This window comes from Macaca nemestrina, chromosome X (assembly GCF_043159975.1).
Source record: "Macaca nemestrina isolate mMacNem1 chromosome X, mMacNem.hap1, whole genome shotgun sequence".
NCBI classification, from domain to species: Eukaryota; Metazoa; Chordata; class Mammalia; order Primates; family Cercopithecidae; genus Macaca; species Macaca nemestrina.
Window position 1 is genome coordinate 20034186 of NC_092145.1, and position 24181 is coordinate 20058366.

Genomic DNA, 24181 nt, shown 5'->3' on the forward strand with positions numbered 1-24181 from the left:
GATAGAACAGTTAAGAAAAAGCCAACCCACCTCCTTGGCTGAGTGAAAGCACCTGAGGCAGAATCGCCCAAGGATTGAGTTTGATCCCATAAGGAAGATTTTCCTGCTCAAAGCTGAGAAGGCGCACCCAAGGACAAATCCTGCCTAGGCTGAGATAGAGCATCCAAGACCAAGTCCCTCCCCTTCCCATGCCCCCGCAACATGGCAGAGCTGAGCTAGAGCTCCTGGGAAGAGTCTTCCCCACAGGGCTGAGTCAGAGGCCCACCGAAGAGTCCTCTCCATAGATGAATTAGAGAACCTAAAAAAGACCTTAGCCCTCTCATAGGAGTGATAGAGCACCCAAAATACAAGTACTCTCCCTCCCCTAGAGTGGAAACAGAGCACACAAGTACGAACTTCTTGGTGGTGGAGTTAAAATACCACAAAGAATAACTCCCCAACTAAAGGATAGAGCACGCAAGGGAAAGTTCTACTCCCCAAAGTTAAGAAAAATTCCAGCAATGGTGAGTTAGAACATTAAGGATGCATCACTGTAGGCTTGAGATAGAGCATCCAAGGAAAAACCTCAACCCCAGAGCTGATATACAGCACCCGAGGACGAGATCGAATATCAAAGGAAAGTGCCACACACACACGCACAGCTATGATGAGCATATAAGGAAGAGTCCCCTGCAGGTCTGAGATATAGCATCCAAGGGATGGTCCTCCCCTACCTGAGGTGGGAAACAGAGTATCCAAGGAAGCTGCTTCACTTCATGGCTGACATAGAGCAACCAAGGAAGGCATCCCCTAACATAATTATGATGAGAACCCAGGGAAGAGCCTTCCAACTGCAGTTATGAAACAACCAAGGAAAAGTCTCCTTCCCAAGGGCTGAGAGAGAGCCCCTAAGAGTCACCCCTCTGGACTGAGATAGAGCATTATGGAAAATCCTTTCCGGGCCTAAGATACAGCACCTCCGAAACAGCCCCATCCAAAAGGGATGAGACAGAGCCCACAAGGAAACATTCACGTAGGGTTGAGGTAGGTCACCCAGGGAAGCTAAGAGCTTTCTCCCAGAAGTAAGTTAAAGCCCAGAGGAAGATTCATCACCTCCATGCTGAGATAGAAGAACCCATGACAGTCCTCTGTAGGGCTTGAAGACAGCATATGAGGAAACACTCACACCACCACCACCACCACAACCAAGGGTTGAAGCCCACAAATGGGATAGACCCAGCTGTTACTCAATGTACGCCAGAGAACTTGTTGGGGTGCCACACTGGCAGAAGTCATTGGAAATCTACCTTCGGGAATTTGAGGTGTAGTATCCAGGGAAGGATCCCTTTAACCCAGAGCTTAGATAGATTACCTTCCAAAAAGTTCATCCTGAAACACTGCTGAGATACGGTGCCTTGGAAAGAGCTCTCCACTACAGATCTTAAATGGAATACTCAAATAACCTCCCCCAACCCCCCAATGTTGAAATTCCATCCCATTCATCTTATCGCCAATATTGATATTTTGACCTTGCTGGGCGCGGTTGCTCACGCCTATAATGCCAGCACTTTGGAAGGCTGAGGCAGGCAGATTGCTTAAGCCCAGGAGTTTGAGACCAGCCTGGGCAACATAGTGAGACCCCATCTTTACAAAAAAATACGTATGGTGGTGCATGCCTGTGGTCCCAGTTACTCTGGAGGCTGAGGTGGGAGGATTGCTTGAGCCCAGGAGGTGGAAGCTGCAGTGAGCCCTGTTCACCACCACTGCACTCCAGCCTGAGAGACAAAGCAAGACTCTGTCTCAAACATAAAAAATAAATAAATAATAAAAAATTTTAAAATCCTGATCTTGCCAGAGGAGTGTGGCAGCACCCCACAAAATGGCAATAAAGTTGTTATGGTGCCTCACCACTGCTGAAACTTTCTAGAAACCTGCACTCTGGGAGTTGTGGGAAATGTACTCCCCAGGGCGCCTGGGAGTGATGCACATGGGGAGGCGTCTCACCACAAGCACGGATCACATACGGTCCAAGGGCGATGGAAGGAAGGGAAGCCGCAGGCCACTGCGTACCCTACTCCAACAGAACACTGGGACCTGTGTGGGGCGCCAGAGTCCCTAGGAGAAGCCTGTCGCTCAGCGGGTGCCAGCCTAGAGAACCAGGAAGCGCAGCCCTCCCCTTCGCTGACTCTGGCGCCCTCTAAAGGCGGCCTTCGGTAACAACTGTACAGTGGACGTAGGCAGAGGAACACAGAACCTTCTCACACAGCGGGATAAAAGGGTGAATTTGGAGCTGACAGGCAAATATATCTTGTGATATATTTGTCTGGCTTTGATAGCGGGGTAATATTGGCTTCATAGAATGAAGTACTGTTTCTTCCTCCGTTATTTTTTTGAAGATATTGCTAAGCATTGGTATTATTTCTTCATTAAATGTTTACAGAATTTGCACGCAAAGCCACCATGGCTTGGTTTGTATTTGTGGAGAGATTTTAATTTACTAATTAAATCCTTTTTCTTTCTTTAGTCCTATTTCAATTTTCTGTATCTTCTTGAGTCAGTAATTTGTCTTCTAGAAATTTTTCTGTTTTATCTAAGTTGTTTATTTTGTTGGCATAAAGTTGTTCATAATATATTCCTTTTAATTTCTATAAGGTCCGTATTAATAACCCCCCCTTTCATTCTTGATTTTGATAATCTGTGTAGTCCTTTCTTTTTTTCTTGGTCAGTCAAGCTAAAAGATTGTTAGGTTTATTTCACTTTTTCAGTAAACCAACTTTGGATTTCATTGATTTTTCTGGTTTTCTTTTATTTTATTGATTTTCTTCTACTCTAATTTCCATCATTCCTCTCCTTCTGCTTGCCTGTATTAAATACATCAATTTAAAACTTCAGGAATAACAAATTACTTGTTTCATAAAGGAGGACTTAGACATATAGAAATGCTTATGATATTGCAAGTAGCAGTCATTTAGACAAGTTAACTAGTAGGAAATTTGGTCTGCTGAAACCAGACAAGTTTTTTGTCTTGGCCTTTGTTGATTTTGAAACTATCAAGTCTAGTTTGTAGGAAGGTGTTTATTGCACGAGTAGTTTATCTTTGAATATTTTAATATTTAGAATGCCCACTTTCACTGAATCCCACAAGTTTACTTTTTTTCAAGCTTAAAGGAAAGTATATATTAACCAGCACATACACTATCCTCTTTGTGCTTTATCTCTGGTAATCCTTATAAAAGTGCCATGAGTTAGATACTGTTTTATGCCCATTTTATGGAAATAGAATCGTGGAGTGCACATTTAAGCAGCTCTCAGAGGTTTAACCAGTTGGAAAAGTGACAGAACCTAGGTCTGTGAGATTTCAGAGATTGCACACACAAATACTATATGACACTGCTTACCGCTGTGAGTTCAGCAGAGAATTCCTTGTTAATATGGAAATAACAAAGCTGACAGTGTCCAGGATAATTGACATCCGTCCACAAACCCTCTGTACCCATTTTGGTGATTTTAAGTGGGGTCATCTGTCCACTAAATTAATCAGATCTTAGGCTGGTCACACTTCTGAAATTGTACACCAAGTTTGTGTGTAAGGGTACTTTTCGAACAGGGAAAAATATCTATAGATTTCAGCAAGTTATCTTTGGATTTCTAGATATAGGGTCATGTCATCTGCAAACAAAGATAATTTGACATCCTCTCTCCCTATTCGAATACTCTTTATTTCTCTGTCTTGCCTGATTGCCGTGGCCAGAACATCTGATACTATGTTAAATAGGAATGGTGAGGGAGGGCTCCTTGCCTTGTGGAAGTTTTATGGGGCATACTTCCAGCTTTTTCCCATTCAGCATGATATTGGCTGTGGGTTTGTCATATATGGTTCTTATTATTTTGAGGTATTTTTTTCAGTACCTGGTTTATTAAGAGCTTTTAATATAAGGGGATGTTGAATTTTATCAAAGGCCTTTACTGCATCTATTGAGATAATCATGTGGTTTTTATCATTAGTTCTGTTTATGTGATGAATTACATTCATTGATTTGCCTATTCTGAAATGACCCTGCATCCTGGGGATGAAGCCAACTTGATCATGGTGAATAAGCTTTTTGATGTGCTGCTGGATTCAGTTTTCCAGTATTTTATTGAGGATATTTGCATCGATGTTCATGAGGAATACTGGCGTGATGTTTTCTTTTTTTGTTGTATCTCTGCCAGATTTTGGTATCAAGATGATGCTAGCCTCGTCAAATGAGTTAGGTAGGAGTCCCTCTTTTTCAATTTTTTGGAATACTTTCAGTAGAAGTAGTACCAGCTCTTCTTGGTACCTCTGGTAGTCAGGAGCATATTCTTGGGTTATCCTTTGATGAAAACAGCTTTTAGTTAACCTACAATACCCTTGAATTTCATGTTTTATCTACCATCAACATTGCAAAGCATGCCCTACCCCTGCCTGACTCCAAGATCAACATGTTGGAAAAAAAGATTTATCATCACTCAACATACATGATGCTCTCAGAAAAGGCAAGTTGATTTTAATCTAGTCTCAGTGAAACAAAGGAAGGTAAAATACAAGGTGTTATCCAAAGTCACACATGGCACACTCATGATTAATCAGAATGCTTGGGGAATTAAGCATATAGATAAATATAGACAGTGATGCATATAGATATAACGACATCTGTATATATCTATATGATATACCTAATGATACATATAGATAGTGAAGGGTAAGATAGATTGAAAAGGTAAATGTTCCCACCATGTCTGGGAACACCATGTGTGGGAACATTTACCTTTTCAATCTATCCTACCCTTCACTATCTATACGTATCATCTAATAAAGTATTAATCAGTATTTGTTAATACGTAGCTTTAAAGCACTGAAGGATAAGAAAGACTTTTTTTTTTGTCCCCTAACAAGGGCTGAGACAAAATGATGCATACTTCATTAGAGAGATAATCATGTGTTTATTCCTTTAGTTGATGAAAACCACTCATTCCCCAAGCATTCTATTAATCATGACTGTACCATGTTTGACTTTGGATAACAACTTGTATTTTACCTTCCCTTGTTTCACTGAGACTAGATTAAAATTAGCTTGCCTCTTCTGAGAGCATCACGTGTGTTGGGTGATGATAAATCTTTGACCTGTGACTAAAACTTTATATTAACTATATAAATGGATGTCTGTGTATGCATATGAAGACTGTGACTTTGCAATGGTTGGATTTGACCTTAATGGAATATTTCCACTGATGTTTTTCAGTAAATGAGGGGTGATGAAGTAAATCAAGTTGCAACAGGGCTTCAAAGCAAAAAGAAACATTCCAGAAAATCCAAGAGACACTCTTCATCTAAGAGAAGGAAGAGTATGTCCCTGTGACTAGACAAACAGGAAGGTGTAGGGGAATGCAATCTCTGGGCCTCAACCATGTCAAAGGACATTTGTAGTCATGTCCTTGAGGGATGAACAGATATGAGCACATTTGCAAGTGGAAGGGCAAGGTTCTAATTAGGTGCAACAATTTGGAGTTGCTGCGTTAGATGAATGAAGCAGGTTCCTGGGGCAGAAGGGGATGGTGGGCTCAACAAGAGGATGTGTCTGCTCACTTTCTGCCTGTCCTCACACTCCGCTCTAACCCAGTGCAGTCTGGCTTCTTAGTGTACTCCATGAAACTACTATCATCAAGGTCACCAGTGTTTGCTGCATTTTGGCATTAATGTCTCAACAACATGTGACACAGTTGTTTACTTCCTCCCGCACGGAAAGCTTCTTGGGTCCCGAGACACCTGGATTTCTTACCGTGTTACTTGAGACTCGTTTTCCTTCTCCTTTTTGTTTTTCTCCTCTGCCTTCCCACTTCTAAATATTTCACATATTTATCATGATCCTAGGCTCTCTTCCCTTCAATATACTATCTCCTTAGGTGATGCCATGCTGTCTTAGAATTTTAAATGATTCACACTAAAAAAACTCTCACCATTATACTTCTAGACTACAACTTGCTCCTGAAATCCAGATTCAAATGCAGCTACACACGTGGTATCTCTACTAGCTGTCTAATAGGCATCTAAAATTCAACTGGCCCTACATGTTCAAATTTCTGACCTCACTCTCTCCAAAAATATTCTACTTTTAGTCTTCACGATTTCAGTTAAAGATACTGTCCATTAAGTGAAACATCCACAAAAGTGTAACAACCAGATGTTCACAGGTATGGGGGATTTAGAAGTCCTGGTTTTTAGAGTTTGCAGCTATCCATAGTGCATATAATCCCACCATGGCCTAGTTCAAACTCTCAACATAAGGTCACTGAAGCAGATTCAGGAAGAGTTGGCAGCACTCGGCTCTCATAGTCAGTTCCCTAACACCTCCTGAACACCCCTGATGTACTTTTACTTAGTAGTTCAAGTCAAAATACTTAAAGTCACTTATGAGTTATCTTATGATTCTTTTATTACTCTCTCATTTCCCATCTCTTAGCAAGTCCAGCAGTCAGTGCCCAGTATAAATTCTGCATCCAGCCATTTCTCTCTATCCCTCCAGTGCACACTGCCATGATCTCTCTCCAAGCTAGTAGAATACCTTCTTAGTTCTGTTTTTCTAATCTTCACTCATTTATCACATACTCTCTAACCATGTGGCTAGATAATTATGTCAGTTATCACATAACTGTGTAAATCACATCATGCCATGTCCCTCCTGAAAACCCATCCTCAACTCTCCTAAGCACTCAGAACAGACCCTGAACTGACTTTGGTCTGCAAGCCTCTCTGCACGGCCTGGCATCTCTCCTAACACAGGTCCCATCCATTTCCTCCTGGCTCTCTCTGCCTCTGTCCTTCAGCTCTGTAGTGCCTGGTCCATCCCCACTCCATCCCCTACCTTTGGCCTCACCGCAGCCTGGAACTCTCCCTCTGCCTCTGCACAGGAGGCTCTGCTTCTTCTCCAAGGCCTGCCCAGTGGCACCTCTTCAGAAGACACTGTCAAACCAGCAGTCTCCCCTGAGGCTCCCTCTGCTGCTGTCTCCCATAGGCCTGTGGACTGCTTCCCCAACACCAGCCCAGTGCTGCTTGCTTCATTTGCTCATTGTGCATGTACTGTCTGACTGCCCCATGAGGATGTGAGCTCCACAAGGGCAGGCAACGTTGCTCTCTGGGCTGTTTACTGCTGATCCCCAGCTCCTGGCATGCTGCCTATCACAGATGATGAATAAATGAAAGAGATGTCAGACCTGGAGTGAAAAGAAAGTCACTTTTTCTAGACAAAAGGGAAGGATCTGTAGAATCATATAAAAACACAGATGTGTGATGATTGAGTGGAGATAAGAGTGTTCAACTCCAATAGCCACCTCTATTTTCTCAGAATATTTGAGGTAGAAAGGAGGCAAGTTAAGGAGGGCTCACTTAGTCTGGCTTCCTGCTGCACACAGCATGGCATTTATAGGTGAACTGTACAAATAATATCAAATGAGAAATGTAAAGGACAGCAAGATGACACAAAATGATGAGTACAAAAACCTGTGAATGTTTATTCTGCTGTCGCACTTCTTTACTGCACGTGTTCATTATGCCAAGAGGTAAGAAGCTAGTTTTATTGTATTACCTACCTGATCTCTATTTGCAAGATCTGAGATTTCCACGTGGTAAATCCTTCTGTTTCATGAAATAAATAATTCCCTAGAAACTGATGAATACATAGCTGTCCCTCTGGGGGAGGATGGGACAAAACACACATCTTGCAGCTCAACCTCTTCATTTGGTTTCCAGATGCTAGCGTCACTCACAATGTCCATGAAGAGAAGATAAAAAATGGCCAACTAGCACCTGGTAATGTCGCGACAACAGTCCCACCAGCGTTTATTAATATGGCAACAGCTGATATTTCCTACATGAGTATCAGGGATCAGTGTAATTTTGCTCTCATGTTATACTGTTCTACTTGGTTTCCACTATGCACTATATACATAGTGTCATGAGGGAAGAAGGTAATTTTGTTGTTTTATCTTTTCTAGCCTCAATTTTAGGGTTCTCAGATTGCTAACTGGTGTATCCTCTTTCTTCATGAGATGATTTCCTAGATACTGAGCATCAGGGGGGTATGCCTGTGCAGCTGACATAATGCACTTACCTCACAGCTCAACCACCTCATTTGGTTTCCAGATGCTGCAGTCACTCACAACATCTGTGAAGAGAAGATAAATAACAGTCAACCAGCACCTGATAATGCCTTGCCGACTGCTCCACCATGGCTTGGTAATATGGCAGCAGCTGGAGTTTCATCCACGAGCACGAGAGATCTGTGTATGTCTGCTTATTATTTGGACTTATCCTACTTGGTTTCCATAAGCAGGCATATTTTCATGAACGGTGGTAGGTGGTTTTGTAGTATATTCTTTCCTAGCCTCAATTTGAGGGGTATCAGATGGCCACCTGGCATATCCTTCCCTGCTTTTTTAGATAATTTCCTAGAAACTGGGCATCAGACAGATAGGCCTGTGGAGCTGACATAATGCACTTACCTTACAGCTCAACCTCTTCACTTGGTTTCCGCATGCTACCGTCAATCCCAATGTCCATGAAGAGAGGAAGGAAAATGGTCAGCTGCAAACGGAAAACATCTTGTCAAATGTTCTATCAGGGCTGATTAATATGGCAGAAGCTGGTATTCCAGCGACGAGTACCAGGGATCTGTGTATGTTTGTTTATTAATTGTAGTGTCCTTGGCTTCCACATGCAAGTGTAGTGTCATGAAGGGAAGAAGGTTGTTTTGTTGAATTATTTTTCCTGGCCCCAATTTTAGGGGACTCAGATCATTACATGATGTATTCTCCTGCTTTATTGGATAATTTCCTAGAAACTGAGCATCAGTGGGATATACCGGTGAGGTTTTCATAATGCACTTACCTCACAGCTCAACCTGTTCCATTGGTTTCCAGATGTTACCATCACTCACAATGTACGTGAAGAGAGGATGGAAAACTACCAACCCCAAACTGATAATGTCTTGTCAACTGTTCCACCACAGCTTGGTCATATGGCTGCAGCTCCATCCACGAGTATCAGGGATCTGTGTACGTCTGCTAATTAGTTGTACTGTCATACTTGTTTTCGATAAGCATGCATATTTTCGTGAAGGGTAGAAGTCAGTTTTGTTGTATATTCTTTCCTATCCTCAATTTGAGAGGTCTCAGATGGTCACCTGGCATATCCTCCCCTGCTTTTCTTGATAATTTCCTAGAAACTGAGCATCAGAAGGATATATCTGTGGGACTGATAATGCGCTTACCTTACAGCTCAACCTCTTCGTTTGGTTTCCAGATTGTACTGAGGGGAAGAAGGTGGTATTGTTGTATATTCTTTACTAGTCTCAATTTGATGGGTCTCAGATGGCCACCTGACATATCCTCCCTGCTTTCTTAGATAATTTCCTAGAAACTGAACATCAGAAGGATATACGTGAGTGGTTACCATAATACACGTACCTCACAGCTCAACCTCTTCATTTGGTTTCCAGATGCTACAGTCACCTTCACTGTCCCTGAAGAGAAGATGGAAAATGGCCAACCCCAATCTGATAATGTCTTGTCAACTGCTCCAACAGGGCTTATTAATATGGCAGGAGCTGTTATTCCAGCCATGAGTACCAATGATCTGGGTATGTTCACTTATAAATTGGATTGTCCTACTTGGTTTCCATATGCATGCATATTGTCATGAAGAGGAGATGGAGGTTTTGTTGTATTATCTTTCGTGCACTCAATTTGAGGGATGTCAGATCACCAACTGTGATGTCCTCTGGCTTTATGCAATAATTTCTTAGAAGCTGAGCATCATAGGGGTATACCTGTGGGGTTGACATAATGCACTTCCTCACAGCTCACTCTCTTCATTTGTTTTCCAGATTCCACTGTCACTCACAATGTCCATGAAGAGAAGATGTAAAATGACCAACCCCAACCTAATAACATGTTGTCAACTGTTCAACCAGTGGTTATTACTTGGCAGCAGCTGGTATTCTGGGCATGAGTACCAGGGATCAGTGTATGTTTGTTTACTAGTTGTAGTGTCCTACTTGGTTTCCATATTCATGCATATTGTCATCAAGGGAAGAAGGTGGTATTGTCGTATTATGTTTTCTGGCCTCAATTTGAGGGTTCTCAGAGGGCTCCCTAGTATATCCTAGTTCTTTATGAGATAAATTCCTAGATATTCAGCATCAGAGGGGTATCCCTGTGGGATTGATGTACTGCACTTACCTCAGAGCTCATCCACTACGTTTGTTTTCCAGAAGCTAGCGTCACTCACAATGTCCATGAAGAGAAGATAAATAACAGCCAACCAGTCCCGATAACGTCTTGTCAACTTTTACACCAGGGCTTATTAATTTGGCAGGAGCTGGTATTCCACCCCTGAGTGCCAGGGATCAGTGTATGTTTGTTTACTAGTTGTACTATCCTACTTCTTTTCCATATGCATGCAGTGTCATAAATGGAAGAATGTAGTTTTATTGTATTGTCTTTCATGAGCTGAATTTGTGGGGTCTCAGATCACCACCTGGTATATCCTCCTGCTTTATGTGATAATTTCCTAGAAACTGAGCCTCAGAGGTATATACCTGTCGGGTTGGCAAAATGCACTTACCTTACAACTCGACCTCTTCATTTGGTTTTCAGTTGCCACCATCAATCACGATGTCCATGGAGAGAGGATCCAAAATAGCCAACTGCAACAGGATAATGTCTTGTCAAATGTTCTATCTGGGCTTATTAATATGGCAGGAACTGGTATTCCTGCAGTGAGTAACAGGGATCTGTGTAGGTATGTTTTCTTCTTGCACTGTCCTTCTTGGTTTCCATATGCATGCATAGTGTCATGAAGGGAAGAAGGTTGTTTTGTGAATTATCTTTCCTGACCTCAACTTGAGGGGCCTCGAATCATCATATGATGTATTATCCTGCTTTATGGGATAATTTTCTAGAAACTGATCATCAATGGGATATACCAGTGGGATTGACATAATGCACTTACATCACAGCTTGACCTCTTCCTTTTGTTTCCAGATGCTACTATCACACACAATGTCCATGAAGAGACGATGGAAAATGGCCAATGCCAAACTGATAATGTCGAGTCAACTGTTCCACTGCAGCTTGTTCATATGGCAGCAGCTGGTATTCCATCCATGAGTAGCAGGGATCTGTGTATGTCTATTAATTAGTTGTACTGTCACACTTGATTTCCATATGCATACATATTTTCATGAAGGGTAGAAGGTGGTTTTGTAGTATATTCGTTCCTAGCCTCCATTTGAGGGGTCTCAGTTGGCCACCTGGCATAGCCTCCCCTGCTTTCTTAGATAACTTCCTAGAAACTGAGCATCAGAGGTATATACCTGTAGGGCTGACAAAATGCACTTACCTCACAGCTCAACCTCTTCATGTGGTTTCCAGATTTTACCACCACTCACAATGTCTGTGGAGAAAAAACAAAAATTGACCAAACAGCACCTGATACATTCTTGTCAACTGTTACATCAGGGCTTATGAATTTCACAGGAGCTGGCATTCCATCCAAGAGTACCAGGGATCAGTGCATGTTTGTTTAGTAGTTGTACTGTCCTACTTGGTTTCCATACACATGCAGTGTCATGCAGGGAAGATGGTGGTTTTGTCATATTATCTTTTCTAGCCTAAATTTGAAGGGTCTCAGATCACCACCTGTGTTATGGAACAATTTCTTAGAAACTGAGTCTCAGAGGGATATACCTGTGGCGTTGACATAATGCAGTTACTTCACATCTCGACCTCTTCCTTTGGCTTTCAGATGCTACCGTCACTCAAAATGTCCATGAAGAGAGGATGGAAAATAACCATTACCTAATAACGTCTTGTCAACTCTTCTACCAGGACTTACTTATTTGGCAACAGCTGGTATTCCACCCATGAGTACCAGGGATCAGTGTATGTTTGCTTATTCAGTTGTACTGTCCTACTTGGTTTTCTCAGATTGCTAACTGATATATCCTCCTTCTTTGTGAGATAATTTCCTAGATACTGAGCATCAGAGAGGTATGCCTCTTTGGTTGATATAATGCACTTACCTCACAGCTCAACCACTTCATTTGGTTTCCAGCTCAACCACTTCATTTGGTTTCCAGATGTTGCAGTCATTCACAACGTCTGTGAAGAGAACATAAATAACGATCAACCAGTCCCTGATAATGTCCCATCAACTGCTCCACCATGGCTTGGTAATATGGCAGCAGCTGGAATTTCATCCATGAGTACCAGGGATCTGTGTATGTCTGCTTATTAGTTGTACTGTCCTATTTGGTTTCTCTAAGCAGGCATATTTTCATGAATGGTAGAAGGTAATTTTTTTGTATATTCTTTCCTAGCCTCAATTTGAGGGGTATCAGATGGCCACCTGGCTTATCCTCCCCTGCTTTCTTTGATAATTTCCCAGAAATTGAGCATCAGATGAGTATATCTGTGGGGCTGACATAATGCACTTACTTCACAGCTCAACCTCTGCATTTGGTTTCCAGATGCTATCGCCAATCCCAATGTCCATGAAGAGAGGATGGAAAATAGCCAACTGCAACCAGATAACGTCTTGTCAAATGTTCTATCAGGGCTTACTAATATGGCAGGAGCTGGTATTCCGGCCATGAGTACCAGAGATCTGTGTATGTTCAGTTTTTAATTGAATTTTCCTACTTGGTTTCCATATGCATGCATAGTGTCATGAAGGGGAGAAGGTGGTTTTGTTGTATCATATTTCTTAAGCTCTATTTGAGGGGTCTCAGAATACCACCTGTTATGTCCTCTTGCTCTATGCAATAATTTCTTAGAAGCTGAGCGTCAGTGGGATATACCTGTGGGTTGAAATAAGGCACTTACTTCACAGCCGGCCCTAAATCATACTTCATGCTATTTCCACAGGCATTTAAGTTGGTATTATCTTATTCTCACACTTTCTTCCAATGCCATGGAGCCTTCCAAATTTATCATAATCTGGGAGTGGATGTCGGCCCTCAGTTGACTCACTTTGTATTTTTCTAGTTTGTATCTTTCCATGAGGATGCATTTTCTATTTGCATGTAGATGGTAAATTCTGTTTTGTATCCACTACTACCTCTTACATCTCATAGATGCTGTAGATATCCTCTGGTTAATGGAATACCTCTTTCATTTCAGGTTTTAAAAAGTTGTCTTAATTCAACAACTCGAGAAGGCACTTAAAGAAATAGATTCCCACTGCCATCTCAGAAAAGTTAAGCATATGAGAAAAAAATAATTGTGTTAGTGCAAAAACCAAGGAGATGCTGTAGGATGGAATAGGTTATTGCTGAAGCTTCCTATAATTTTGAATTGAAGAGAATTCCCTTCCAAAAGCTAAGAAAAAAGGAGGGAGCTTTTTATATTTAATAAATCTCTGTTAATAAAAGCCACGCTTTTGTTTGTTTGTTTGTTCTTCTGCCTGAGGAGGGGCATGAGTTAATAACTCACCAAGGTATTTAGTATTACAGTCCTGATTTCTGCAGCAGCTCACATTGTTGTAGCTGGAATTTCTCTCCATTTCTCATTCCCTTTGCCCTGAGATAGCATGTCAGCTGGTCATGATGCTTGGTCTGGCAGGATGGCTCAAACCTTCATTACTGAACAGTCTGGATCATTAGATATCCTGCCTGGATTGGGTTGCTGTAATTTCCCGTTAAGTGTAATAAACATGGGAGCACTAAGAAGCTCTCTAGATGTATCAGACGTACTCTTTTTTAGCCCCTGGTGTAGTGCAATTAATCCCCCTTTGGTCATCAGGTTTATCACCCCAGCCAGTAGATGACCCCCTCCTTTGCCTCTAGATGGAAGATGCTGAAGAGACCAAAATGGCCAGGTGGCAGCATCAATCTGTTTTCAATGGAGTCACTGTTGTGTCCCTTGTTGAAAGCATTTCTTCCTTTGGAACTAAGACTTCTAGTTCAGGAGAGCCTAAAGTAGGAAGGACAGGAAGCATTTATTCTAGTGGATCACTGAGGTGAATAGTGAGTAGGGACACTCCCAGTTATACCCCTTCATTCTAAGACTAATGAATCCTGACAACTGGAGAAAAAGCAGGCTATGTTGGATGCAGATATACAGCAAACACTGCTTCCTAAAAGTAATTTCTTAGACCTACAAGGTATTGCCACCTAGTTAGAGTGTAACTGAGTTGTACAAGGTCATTCCACGTTTCTGTTGATCCAATCACTTTAACATAATGGGGGACACTTTGGGAGGCTGATTTGGAATAAAAAAACTATGAGACCAAGGCAGTATCGTGTCTTTAAAAAGATGATGGGGGATAGGGAGATATAAATAATAAGACCAGTGATTTCTCATGAGCATGGGGCCATAACTGCACTTTATTTTCTGGAAAGTGAGTGCCTTGTTTGGAGGTGATGCTGTGTGGGATACCATGATGGTAAATAAAGCATTTTCTAAGTGCACAAATGTTTATTTTCTGAAATTACTGTGGATGGGAAGGAAGATCCATATTCAGAATAAGTGTCTATTTGAGCAAGAACACAGTCCTGTCCCTTCCATAGTATAAGTGGTCCAGTGTAATCACCTGCCATCCAGTAACTGGCTAATCACACTGGAGACAGGTGCCATATAAGAGACTCAGTGTTGCCCTCCGTTCTAGAAGATTGTACTCTCAGCAATGACTATGTTGCAGAATTTTGCTTCTTAGTTCAACTAAAACTGAGTTCTTGTCACACGAACAGGAAAGATTAGGTTCGGGGACACATTGAAGGGTGAGGAGCTGAATTTATTGGTTGAAAAGGAAAAATAGGAAGGAAAAAAAAAACTCTCAGCAAAGCGAGAGGGAGTCCTGCTAACAGGCCCCCACCTCACAGATTGATTCTGGACCGCCACACAGGAACCAAAGAGACCAGGCTCCCCACCACCACCCCTGCACAAGACGCAAACTTCCCTTGGCCCCACATCCTTCTCCCAGTACACACGTCGCCATTATGAAGAAAGAATCAGCTGGGAAAAGGCTAGCAAACAGTGCCAGTTCTTCTTCTGGGTGTGGGTTTCATTCGGGAGCAGCAGTCGAGTTTCTCAACTTTCAGGCCGTTTTAGGCTTGAAGAAGGGGTTTCACCCAGGACCCTTGGCTGTCTCATGTCTCTATCAACTGTAGCCAGGTTGGCCTTGGTGAATGGAAGTCCATGCTACTGAAGCATAATCTCTATACCTGTCACCTTGGCCACTTTGTGAGCTCATGGGCTTATGACACCAGTGTTGGGGAAAGAGGCTGATTAATATCTAGATAATAGGTACTTTATCCTTCAGATTATTAAAATTCTGCTCTACTGAGGTTACCCTTTGCCGAGAACTCTCATGAGACCTAAGTATCTTCACATTGTATATCCATTTGGACTAGTCTGTCCACATATTTTTTCCCAGACCTCGTTGTCACAAATTTCCAATCACGTGTCCACAAAGTCCTTGAACATACAGCCAATAAAGGAGACACCGCCTATACATGGATACATACTGATAGGTCTGGCCATCTCTCCTCCACACAGAAGCACTGCTCAAACATCTTCCCTCTGGGAAGATTTCCCTTCCCCACTGTCCTTCAGAGCTGTCCCAGTTGGGCCTGTCGTAATGAAGCTGTCCACTTCTGGCTTTTGTGGTAGGCAGGCATTATGAACAGACTGAGTATTTGTGTCCTCTGAGAATTCATATGATGAAACCCTAACTCCCAATGGGACGATATTTGGAAGTGGAGCCTTTCGGAGGTAATTAGCTTTAGATGTGATCATGATGTTTGGGTCCCTATGATGAGATTAGTGCCCTTATGATTAGAGAAAAGGGAATTTGTTCTTCCATGCTTCTTCAAAATGTGAGGATGCAGCAAGGTGGCTGACTGCAAGCCAGGAAGAGGAACCTCACCAGAATTTGAGCATGCCGGCACCCTGATCTTGGACTTCTAGCCTCCAGATCCATGAGAAAGAAATGTCTGGTGATGAAGCCATTCAGTCTGTGGTATTCTGTGATAGCAGCTCGAGCTGAGACAGCTGTAGTCTGATTCCCCAGACTCCCCTCTCCTGTATACTCGATCAAGCACTAATCCAAGTACTGCTATGGTTGGATTTTGCTGGATAATTAATGTCTCAAGTCAGTTGACCCTGAGACATGAATGTGGTGCGGTTGGGCCAGACCTGGCAGGGTAATCCTTGAGAAGTACAGCATTTTCCTCACCAAGGAGCAGAAGAAGAGGTAAGAGAGTCAAAGCACAAGAAGGATGTGACACAGCAGGCCTGCTTTGAGGGTAAAGCCATGCTCCCAAGAAGGTATAGAGTGGCCCTAGGTGTTTAGTGCAGTTTCTGGATGACCGCCAGCAAAGAAATGGGAGCCACATTCCTACCACCTTAAGAAACTAGATCTAAATGAGCTATAACATGAATAAGCTTAGAAGTGGATTACTCTGCAGTCTCCACATCAGCATCCAACCGGCCTGACATTTTGAGTTGGCCTTGGGAGACACCCAGCAGAGACGCCGGTTGAGCCTTCCTGGTCTTGACTTGCAGAAGTGTGGATAATAAATATGCGTTGTTTTAGGCTGCCCAATTTGAGGTAATTTGTTATGTGGCAATAGAAAACTAATACACGTGCTGCCAGCCCATTATAAAGAAAGAATAGTAAGTAAGCCAGGCCCAGGGATTTTTTTATTGTTTGCTTTTGAGACAACTCTGTTCATAAGGGACCTCCCTTGGAGCCATCGGAGTGGGTTCAGAGCACTTTTTCTTTTTCTAGGTCAAACTCAGAAGTAGCAGATTTTCCAGTCATTAGCAGGTAAGTCACAGCAGCACACCTCAATGAGGTACATGTTACCATAATCAGAACCTAAGGAGGCCCACTATTTTGCCTGTCCCCTTTGAGTGGCAGGAAGGGTGAGATGTACCAACTTGCCATTCACCTGATAAATACTATGCTGACATGCCTCTGAGCACTTGACCACTAAATATTTTACTAAGTAAAAGGCCCCTGATTTTTTTTTGGTGCAAATTGATACTTTGATTGTCATGTCAGTATGTATCAGTGTGTCTAGAGTAGTTGCTAGGTCCTGCCCAATCAACATAATGTCATCAATGCAAAGTAATGGTGTCACATGGTGGGAAGGAAAGGAGATCAAGATCCCTAAGGACTAGTTTGGGACATAAGTTTATGATGCAGGATGCTTTCCTGACTCCTTCACAGGACTCATGACAGGGGTGCCCAGCCACTTTGGCACCAGCAGGAGCAAACACCTTTTCCTTGGGTCCGCTGCACCCCATCCCTCATGGGAGGCAGCACATAGGCAAGTGAGTGTGGTAACTGGCCAGTTGCTTTGGCACTGGCAGGAGCAAACTCCGTGCAGACACTATGGCACCATCCGGGTAGGACTGCCTGCAACCCCAAGGCCTGAGAGTGCGTGTTACAATGCTCTCTTAGCTCCACCATCCACGGACAGCAGTGCATTATCAGCTTAGTGGGACCTTTGCCTCATTGCGGGGGTGGCTGCAAAGGCAAAGGGCCAGTGTGACAGCCTTTTTGGGTACCAATACTCGGTGGGTCCCAAATTCTTGTCTGGTACCCAAGAAGAATGAGGTCACGCAGACTAATCGAAGGATGGTGAGTGCAGAGAATTTTATTGTGCGATGAAAGTAGCTCTCAGCAGAGAAGGCAGCTGAAAAGGGGAGGGGAAGGGCAGGTTGCTCTCCCCTGAAGTCAAATCGCCTCTCTGCCTCTCTCCTCTGAAGTCAAGTTTCTTCTCCCCGACGTCTAGCCGTCAAGTCAGAAGTCAAGTCACCTCTCCCTGATGTCCAGCTGCTTCTCCTCTCTACTGGATGAATCTGGGGTCTTCACAAACATGGGACAATGGGCAGGGTGGGCCGTAGGTAGTTTTGGAAAAAGCAACATTCAATTGGTAAAAAGACATTATTCAGAAAGAACCAATTGGCAGGACGTGGCCAAGATAGGATGGAAGTTTTCACTTCAGGCTTTTCAGCTTGAGGGTGGGTTTCACCAAGGACCCACCCTTGTCTGCCTGGAGTTTCTCTGCCTCCTACCTGTATCACTTAGAGAGTTGATATAAGACTGAGGTAGGAAGGAAAAGGGTTTTCCTGGCCTTGGCAGCTGAAAGCAAACAGTTCCTCATGATCTTTAAAAAACATGTATAGAGAAAAAGGCATTCACATGACGTCACACACGCACACACACACACACAAACTTCTGTGTGAGTATAAATGCATATATAATGTTAAATATCTATCTAATGTTAAACATCTATCTGTCTACATAAAAGGGAGTTGTTATGTAAAATTGGCCTGATATAGTATTTTTACAGGACTATGCTGTCTGTATAAGGTTGTTATCTCGGTATAATACTGGACAAGGGGGAAAACATTTCTGGACTTGCTGAACCGTATTTTGTGCTAGAAGAATAGAGTGGAAGCACCTGGTGAGGGTGCGTTTGCCGAAATACTTCCCTCAGTAAGCAGAGAGGCTCTCACCCCAAATACTTGAGGCTCCTGGGTCTGGCCAAGGAGCAGCCCTATGCAGCAGGCAGGCTGGACATTTGGCTTCTTAGACTCTGTTCCAGCCCTAGCTGCCTATGACCTGGGATTTGTCTTTCCCTTCTTGGGGCCTCATTTGTAATATCTCTGGAAAATGGCAATCCTGGGATAACTGATGTCTGACGTTCCTTGTGGCCTTGACAGTCGTGTCTGGGTAGATTGCTTTCCCTGGCCACAAGAGTGGTGTGTTTCTGTAATTCCTTTATTCTAAAGACTTTTGAAAGCCACTTTGTTGGAACACCAGTCATTTCCCATCAGGAGCTTAAAGCAGTCCTCAGACACTCGTTATGATGTTTCCCTCATTCAACAAATGTTCCTTGAGGGTTTTCTAGTGCTGGTTCTCTCCTAGACGTTGGGGAGATGATGGTGAAAAGGTCACATGATTGGCATTTCACCATCTTATGCATCAGGGTGCCTCTGGTTGCAATGAGCAGAGAATCTGCCTGCCTGTGGGAGTGGCCCAGGGCGTCACACAGTGAGAAGCCTGTAGGGAAGCAGGCAGGGTAGGGCCAGGACTAGTTTCAGACGAATGAGGTAAAATTTTAGGGGAAAACAAGGCACTTGGTAATCAAGATGAGGAGTAGTTTGCCATAATTTTTCAAAAATCAAAATTAATACAAAACATCCATGATGACCGATATATCTAAATTTAAAATAAAGGCAGGATTTGACCTTGCACCTGCAGAGCCCTGAGCGTCGTGCACGTGGAGGGGACACATGGGTGCCACAGGCCTATTACTTAAAAACGTCTCATTTGCAATTTTCTGAGAAGGCCACTGCTTCCTTCTGAGGGAAGCTGGCAATTGTTCCCTTTCTATGCTCATGCAATCTGTAGTGCCACAGGGTGGAAAAAAAATAGTTTGATTTAATTACAAACATGTCTGTGCAATTTTTGACAATATTCTAAAGAACATTCAAGTGGGTCATGCAAATTTTATTCATTAAAATATTTGACTTTTCAGAAATGGAATTTCATCAAATATCAAACATTTTCTAAAAAAGTGTTCTTTCCTAGGAAAATAGCAATTATCAAGAAACTTTTGTACTTTATTCACTGAAGGCAGTTATGAAAATTACACTGGTGTTCACTTCATTTTTAAACAATTAATTTTCAAGAGTTTTTAAAAGTCAGATTTGTTCAGAAACCTGGTGTGAAATTTTTTTACTCTTTATAACTATTTATTTTTTATCTTTATATAAATTTTTATGTACATTGGTGTAATAACTAAATATTGTAAATCACACAAGTATCCATAATTAATATAAATTACTTGATTATGTGTGAGAGAGCACATTTACTCTACACGGACTATATCATTAAAAGTAAATGTTTTTGTAAATTATGCTAAAATTATTTAGACAGTTAAGGCATCAAAGGTAAGTGGTGTAATGTTCAATAATGAAGTACAATGCATGTGGAAATTCATCAAAATTACAGGAGTCACTCAGTTATGAGGTTGACTAGAAGAAAGTATTGCAGCTAATGAAAATAAATGTTTTCCTATCATTGACATTATTAGAATATAGTTCCCCTCAAATCCACTGAAAACTAAGGAAACTTTTTGAAATTGTGAGAAGAAATTGAAGAGGAGTGTTAGATATTTCAGAAACACGTGGACTTGAGATTGAGCTAATGAAACAAAAGGGGTTTACTAGAAAAAATATGGAGAAGACCAAGAACAACATGCAGATTCTAATGTATTCATATAATGACTGGAGAATTTTTAAAAGACAGGTGTGTGGCCGGGCACGGTGTCTCACACCTGTAATCCCAGCACTTTGGGGAGCTGAGGCGGGAGGATCACTTGAGCCCAGGAGTATGAGACCAGCCTGGACACCATGGCGAGACCACATCTCTGCAAAACATACAAAAATTAGCTGGGTGTGGTGATGCACACCTGTAGTCCCAGCTACTCAGGAGGCAGAGGTAGGAGGATTGTTTGAGCTCAAGAGATCGAGGCTGCAGTGAGCTGTGATCCCAAAAGTGCACTCCAGACTGGGCAACAAGCGAGGCCCTGTCTAAAAAAAAAAAAAAAAAAGTTTATTCCAAATAATATATGTCTTTATCTGGTTCTCTGTAAATAATTTTTAGCAGTAATGTGAGAGAATCTGATGTATGAAACTCAAAAAAGGGTGTTCACAGATTGGAAGAATTGAAATAGAATTTGGAAATATGAGAATTTCCTGTTCCAGCATAATGCTTTTCCAAAATGGAGGTGTATTATGGTATGTATATGCAGACTCATAGCTTAATAGATGATGGTTTGCAGAAGGTGATGAAATCAGCAAAAGTGGTAGAATATTTTGGGGTGTTGTTGACGGCTGTTCTGAGACATTGGTTCTTGCTTTCTTAGTTTAAATGAATTTAAACAAGAGGCACACAGGAAAGGAGATGTAGCATATTGTAATTTATTGCAAAGAAAAAAGAATATTTTGAAAGTTAGCTGCAGAATACACCCTGAGAGTGACAAAGAGGATTCAGGGCTGGCTGCTCGTAAGGATGAGACAGCGTTGATTATTACTGGGGAAACTCCCCTTATGGGAGTCTTACATGATTATTCATAAGGAGGTGGGAAGATGTGTTACTAGTAAACATGTTCTGGGTGGTCCTCTGGGTGCACATGCCCATCCATGCTTGGTCATACATCACATGTTTCATTAGCATTTTAAATCTCCACCCAGGGGTGTGTTTTTTACTATTTACAATGAGCAAAGGGTCAGTTTGACGATGGGTAAAATCAAAGTGCGCATCTCTCTACAGAGGAAATTCTCTACTGAAGATAGCTTTGCTTGAATGAGCTTAACTGCAATGTGAATGCTGAGGCTTATTGTGTTGGCTGTACGGTCCCTACGGTTGCTGCGTGCCAAGGCCATGGTCACTTCCTTGACTGCCTACCCTGCCTCAATTCCCCTCTAAGAGATCTTAGGGCCTATAATCATATGGGAGGTGGAGGGGCTAGGTCATTTCTTCTGAAGCTGCTTCCTGCTGAGTGGGGCGTTGTCCCTACCTAGCCTGGGCCCTAAAGTCTCTTCCTGCCTGATCTAACGCGGTGTGAACCATGTAGTTCACGGGACTGGTGGGCAAGAAGTGAGATAGCTCATTAGGAGACCAAGGTTGAAAGCCTTTCAAAACCATCATGTGGACCTGAAATTGCTGTAAGGAAGAGAGTAAGAAATCAGCATTTTAAACAAAATCGGACCAAAAGTTAAAGCTTAAAATATGTTAATGACTGGCATTTTTAAAGGGAGCAAAGCAGACAATAGCTAATGCTTCCAGATTCCCATGGAAGTTAATAATGTGTATTGACTGTTGGGCCTGATATCCCCATTCTGTGGGCAAGTGAGTTTGTCCCTGGAGATGTGCTAGGATGCCAGGCCAGTCTTATAACGGCCCACATCTGGCATATCCCCAAATTTTGGTATTTATGCAAAGTCAACAAGGTTGAGTTAAGTTTTTGTTTGTTCGTTTGTTTTTGTTTTGAGACGGTGTTTCACTCTCGTAGCCTAGGCTGGAGTGCAATGGCACAAACTCAGCGCACTGCAACCTCCACCTCCTGGGTTCAAGCAATTCTCCTGCCTCAGCCTCCCAAGTAGCTGGGATTACAGGCATGTGCCACCACGCTCCACTAATTTTGTATTTTTAGTAGAGATGAGGTTTTCCCATGTTGGTCCGGCTGGTGTTGAACTCCTGACCTCAAAAGACCCGCTCGCTTCGGCCTCCCAAAGTGTTGGGATTACAGGTGGGAGCCATGGCGCCCAGGCCTGAGTTAAGTTTAATAGTCTAACAGTATGGTTAATTACTTCCCCAGCAGACATGCCAGTGTCTCTAAAAGCCCTTAGTGTATGGCAGGCAAGTACCAAGAAAATGCAGATGTTACTTTTCTTTCAGATTGGCTTTATGTGGAATTGTGTTTTTAAATAGAAATTTTAGAGTCTCTATGGGTTGGCAGGTGTAATTAGTAGCTACTCTGGTTCCTGTAAAGATTTATTGCATAGTTAAATTCTGGTCATATGAGCCGGACTTGCTATTTCTTGAAACTTGACAGCCATTGCGGTGGTTGGTAGTACTTGCTAAGACCCTTCCATTTAGGAAGAAGTCGATTGCCCAGGGGGCCTTCCTTCCAAGTTATTGATAGGACCCAATCTCCAGGGAGGACTTGCGGGATGTTTTTCGTTTGTCCAGGTGAGGGCAGCACTGTATTGCTGTATTCCTGGATAGCCTGATGTACTGGGCTTAGATTTTTTATTTTTGTTATTTATTTATTTATTTATTTATTTATTTATTTATTTAGATAGCAGAGTGTCACTCTATCTCCCAGGAAAGAGTGCAGTGGTGCAATCTTGGCTCACTGCAATCTCCGCCTCCCAGGTTCAAGAGATTCTCCTGCCTCAGCCACCTGAGTAGCTGCGATTACAGGCCCACCACCTCGCCTGGCTCATTTTTGTATTTCAGGGGTTTCACCATGCGGTCTCGATTTCCTGACCTCAAGTGATCCACCCCCTGCAGTCTCCCAAAGTGATGACAGTACAGCCATGAATCACCACACCTGGTCCCTGGCTTAGATTTTGATTATACTGTATAGTAGATTGGGTTTCCAGTTTGATAAACAGGTCTAAGGTAAGGAAGGGTCTCCCAGAAGTTATTGCCAAAGGACTAAGTTCTGTCTTTTCTTTGGATGCCACTCATATTCTCATGAGGGCTATAGGCAACAGAGAGTACCACGACTCAGAAGTTTCCTGGCACAGTTTTGCCAGGGTCTGCCTTAAAGTTTGATTAGTCCTATTAACCTTGCTGGTGGATTGTGGCCTCCATGAGGAGTGGAGATGATATTTAATTTCTGAAGCTTAGGCTATCTATTGGGTTGTAGTTGCAGGAAAACAGGGTCCTTTGTCGCTTTGCAAGGAGCAGGGGAGGTCAAATCCTGCTATGACCACTTTTGGCAGTGCATTGGCCACTTCTGTAGCTTTCTCTGTTCTGGTGGGGAAAGCTTCTACCCATTCGAGAATGGTGTCTACAAAAACTAAAAGATATTTAAAAACCTGAAAGTGGGTATTTGGGTGCACCGAATTTGCCAGTACTCATCATCATTGTTTGTTTGTTTCTTTTTCCAGAGATGGAGTTTCACTCTGTCACCCGGGCTGGAGTGCAATGGCGTGAGCTCAGCTCACTGCAACCTCCGCCTCCCCAGGTTCAAGCTATTCTCGTGCCTCAGCTTCCCGAGTAGCTGGGATTACAGGCATGCGCCACCATGCCCCGCTAACTTTTGTATTTTTAGTAGAGACAGAGTTTCACCATGTTGGCCAGGCTGGTCTCAAACTCCTGACCTCATGATCCTCCCGCCTCGGACTCCCAAAGTGCTGGGATTACAGGCGTGAGCCACTTCGCCCGGCCCTTGTTTTTTTGGTTGTTGTTGTTCGTTTTCCCCCAAGGTAATTTTGAGAGCAAAGTTCACAGGCCAGAGTGACCTTTTTTATTGTGGCTGTCAGGCCTGTACCTGTAAAGTTATGGTATATCCAGGTGGTTGTAGCATCCTGCCCATATGGATGGAATTATGTAAATTTTTGACAATTTGCCACTATGGGACTAAGG

The 24181-nt window shown here is 42.7% G+C and overlaps 2 pseudogenes; both read left to right on the forward strand.

Moving 5' to 3' along the window:
* LOC105481458 (putative SAGE1-like protein) overlaps positions 1 to 13279 on the forward strand; it is a 46497-nt pseudogene extending 33218 nt beyond the window's left edge.
* Positions 5247 to 12726, forward strand: LOC105481387 (sarcoma antigen 1-like; annotated as a pseudogene).
* Positions 13280 to 24181: the final 10902 nt, after the last annotated feature.